General features: G+C 42.0%; 1 non-coding gene across 1 annotated transcript; it reads left to right on the forward strand.

Moving 5' to 3' along the window:
• The first annotated feature begins 1,808 nt into the window (after positions 1-1,808).
• On the forward strand, positions 1,809-1,915 carry LOC141593339 (small nucleolar RNA R71). The gene has a single exon (XR_012521428.1). It is a non-coding gene; the product is annotated as a small nucleolar RNA R71 (small nucleolar RNA).
• Positions 1,916-4,749: the final 2,834 nt, after the last annotated feature.

A 4,749-nucleotide genomic window follows, 5' to 3' on the forward strand; every position in this document is an offset into this window, starting at 1 on the left:
CCAGCAGTGTGCAGAAATGGCCTACCCAAAATAATGGGAATATGGGCATCCTCAGGCATGTCAAGTACAACGAAGTCGACGGGGAAGAAAAACTTCCCTATTTGGACAGGAATGTCCTCTAAGACTCCTATTGGCTGGACCATAGATCGGTCAGCCATCTGTACTATCATATCTGTCACTGCGAACCTAGTCAGTTTGAGCTTCCTAGCTAGACTCAGGGGCATGACACTTATACTAGCTCCTAAGTCACATAATGCCTTCTCAATAAAGAAGGTGCCTATATTGCAAGGAACAGAAAAGCTACCTGGGTCCTCTAGCTTATGGGGTGCAGTGTGAGACAAATAAGAGCAGGACTCTTTGGTTAATGCGACAGTATGCACATTTTCAAGTGACTTTTTCTTAGACAGGAGTTGTTTCATGAATTTAGTATAGGCAGGCACTTGATTAACTAACTCAAGGAAAGGCACTTGTACATTCAAGCTACGAATAACTTTTTCAAATTTATTGAAAGATACCTGTTCCTTCGTCGGCACTAGTCTCTCTGGATACGGGGCTGAAAGAAGTACCTTAGCCCTCTCCTCTAAGTCTCGCATGCCGGCATCCGTGGACTTAGGCTGAAAGTCCACAACTTTCTCCTTATTGCAGCTTGACCCCTCTTCAGACCGTCTCAAATGTGAGCCATTAACCGTCAATGGATCGAACTTCGGAGCCGGGACTGACCCATCAGCACTCGGGTCTTTCCCAATATTTTTGGATATCGTGCCGGAACAAATGATCCCTCAAGTTATCGGGCATCGGAGGACGAAAAATCTCACTATCGCTGAGCCGATCTCGGTCGATCGACCGGTGATGTCGATCGATCGACCGAGTTGAACGAGACCGAAGCTTCGTAACCCGTGCTTGATCGATCGATCGGGTATATCATCGATCGATCGATATACCCAGTAGACGCCTTTTTCTTTCCTTTGCTCGTTCCAGCTTTGTTTTGACTCGGTTTCGCCTCATCTTTTGCGACATCATCCTCGACCATAGCAGGCCCCTTCGGGGTGGACCCACTCCTCAAAGTAATGGCATTTAGGGTCTCTTTAAGTCGGTTTGAGTCGGTAAGTGTCCCGGAGCTCGAGTGGTACTCTTTCTAGCCAATTGAGCAATTTGGCTCTCTAGTAGCTTCATCCCGGCCTCTCTAACTTGGGACTCCTTCAAAGAACAAGTTCTTAAATTCAACGAAGTCGGAATTTTGGGATTGTTCTTTCTTCTTTGAGGAATATACGGAGGTTTTGATATGGTTGTTTGTGAGGGGGTACATAGGCTTGCTCTTTCTTGTTGTTGTTGTGGGGTTGAGTCGGATTTAGGACATTCAATTTGCTCCACCTCAAGTTGGGGTGGACATTCGGCTCATAGTACGTATTTGTCTGCCTATAGTGTTGAAAGGCGGCCACAAGACTCAAAGGGGACAGAACAATTCTCTGAGACATGCCCCTCAGCTCCACATCTTCTACAGACGAAAGGACCGTCTGAAATAGCGTTAACATGGTACATCCCTCCTTTAGAAGCTCCTCCCAATTCATATTTGTCAAACCTCGCAGTGAGAGCTTCTAATGCGCTCGAGAGGAAGATTCAGCAGCTCTCCTCGGTTTCCTCTCGAATTCCCATATTCAGCCTTATGAGTGGCCAAATCATCAATGATCTTCCACCCCTTAGTCGCTCCTATATTCTCAGCAAATCGGCCATTGGCTGCAGCATCCAAAATGGCCCTCTGATCGTCATACAGTCCATTATAGAACTGATTGCACAAGCTCCATTTTTCGAACCCATGGTGCGGAATGGTTCGCACCAACTTCTTAAATCGGACCCATGCCTCATGAAAGTTCTCATCAGGTCCTTGTTTAAAACTCGTGATCTGAGCTCTAATGGCATTCGTCTTTGATGCAAAAAAGTATTTCTTGTAGAACGCCAAAGCCAAGGAGTTCCAGTCGGTGATCCCATGGGCAGCACGATCCAAGTCTCTATACCATTCCCTTGCAAAGCATCACGAAGGGAGAAAATAAACATGGTCTCTTTGACCTGGTCTGGGGTCACGCCATTTGGTGGGGATATGGGGGCGATGAATCAATAAAAATCTCCATATGCTTTTTTGCATCCTCATTTGCGGCTCCCGAATTGGTTCTTCTCAACCAAACCGAAGTAAGAAGGCTTTGGTTCGAATTTTCTCGCCTCCCGGGTAGTTCGAAGCCTTTGTAAAGATTCTCGGTATCGGCTCGAGTGATGGCAATGGTTGCTTCTTCAGCCATGACTGGAATTTCTGGAGAAGTGACTGTCTCAGCTGAGGAAATAGAAGCAGGAGATGTAGGTCGATCTTCTTCGAACAGTTCGTTCTCGTAAAAGCTTGACAGAGTACTCAACTCTTCCTCTGTCGGCTACACCCTTTGTGATCGTCTCAACTCGCGCAAGGATTTCTCAATCTCGGGATTTAATGGTACTAGTTCACCACCCTGTGACCTGCGCATAAGAAGAAACTACAGAAAGAATATAAGAAAAGTTTAAGGAACGGGTGTCCCTTAAACTAAGAAAGACTAAAAATAAAACAACTAAAAATTAGAACTATTGCCTCCCCGGCAACGGCGCCAAAATTTGATACCCGTCGTTGTGAGTACCAAAAATAAGATTTATAATTTCCTATTAAGACTAACCTAGGCTAGTGGTAAGTGGTCGAACCACAAGGAGGCGGACGTAATTTCTATTTTTGTCTAATAAAAGTCTAAGGTAACAATTGTGGGGGTTGAATTGATTTGGTCTATGACTAAGAGTAAATAAAAATAATAAACTAAAAAGACGGATTAAACAGATAAAGAAGGGGTACTAGGATGGTCAGTTCGTTATAGTTTCGGCGGCAACATATTAAACAGGTCTAAATCAAAACACATGAGGCGGGAAATAAAGAGGTCCTCTCGGTCCTCTCGGTCCACTCTTTACAAATAACATCTTTCGATCTCGCTATAGGTCCCTGATATCACTAATACTAACTTTCGTCCTGAAAAGTGATTTACGGTCTAAAATTTACCTATCTTTCGATCTCAGCATAGTTTAGTCATTTTAATTGGTGATCTAGCAACTGTCCCTATCTCTCGATCTAATAGGTCAGTCATATCCTAAACATTCAACTAGTCGTGTGCACTCGATTCGTCAAATAAAGAATAAAACAATTAAAACGAAAATAAAAACCTCACGTGGTCAGTCGATCGACCGGGTAGGGTGGTCGATCGACCAACACGCGAATCAGGCCGTGTTCTTTATATTGCCGCCTACACTACAATTCCCCTACATCCTAGCACAATTGATTTAGCTACTCATGGCTATGGCAAAAATAACAATAATATTGACGATAAAGATTACTGAATTCATGCTAAAAATAGTAGAACAGACAATTAACATAAACGATAACTGGCTGGGATTCTAACTAACAATTCTATATCTAACAATGCAAATAAGATGAACTGAAAGTAGAACAGAAGGAATACCGAAAATTGCAGAAGAATAGTAACGGAATGATTAGAAGTATGAATGAAAATCCGATGCAACCAATATTCCAAACCCTAACTATGATATTCTAAAACTGAATGTGAAACTTAGATAAAAACTGGATTATGTATCTGATGTTCTAGGTTACGTTATATAGCAAACATACGTAACACTTATTATCAAAACCTAAACATAGTGGGCTTCAAGTTCCTCGATCTTTTAATTCTCGTCTAGGATGGCAGCTTGGTCGATCGACTGCTAGGACTGGTCGATCGACTGAATAACAATGAACAGTAGCTTTTGGAACCCGATGGTTGGTCGATCGACTGAAGGTAGTGGTCGATCGACTGCTTGAGCTGCTACTTGACTTCTATAATCCCGTGGACTTGGCTTTTGGGCCTTGGAATGCGCACCAAGCTTGTTCCTTAAGTGAATTCTTCACGTCAAAATGCAATGCAGGATACTCGGGGACGGATTTAGCTCGATTTCCGCTGAATTCTTCACATTTCTGCAATAATGTACAAAAATACGGAAGTAGACGGAAATAGGGAGAAATGTAGCATAAACTACATGAATGAGCTCTGAAATACGTGGAAAATAGGATGTAAAACATCATATAAAAGACACGCATCAGTTAGTATAGAAAACAGGCAACAGATAGCACATACGCAAAAACGTAAACACGTAGAAGCAATTGATTGAAAACACGTAAAGCATTTGAAAATCAAAATTAACCAAGATGACTTGAAGTTAAAATTAAAATCTTGAAACGAATTTTGAAAATTCCGTGACAAAATCGCCACGTTCGGAATTCAAAAGGAATTGATTTGAAAATTTGAGCAATTAACTCGTGTCGTGAATTAAATTGCATCGAAATTATTGAAAATTGACTCGAAAAAAATAAAAACTCAAACCGTCAGGAAAGAATTTTAGAAAAGGATTTTGCGAGTACATTTGGCTTTTGAGGTCAAGACTCGAATTTGTGAGTGCTTGAATTTTTGAGGAAAATTGATGTCGTGTTATCAATTTTCGAATTTTTGAATTGCGAAAAAGCGAAAAATTTTCGGAATTTCGACTGACATGGAAATGATCCGTCGCGGATCGGGGCGACTAGCCCTTCCCACTTTTAAAAAAGAAAGAAAAATCCGTATGTTTAAAGCTGCGTCATGGAAACCGTGTCGGATTTCGTAAAACGCGAAAACAAGGAAATGTGAGTATGAAGAAACACAA

Source organism: Silene latifolia, chromosome 7 (genome assembly GCF_048544455.1).
Source record: "Silene latifolia isolate original U9 population chromosome 7, ASM4854445v1, whole genome shotgun sequence".
NCBI classification, from domain to species: domain Eukaryota; kingdom Viridiplantae; phylum Streptophyta; class Magnoliopsida; order Caryophyllales; family Caryophyllaceae; genus Silene; species Silene latifolia.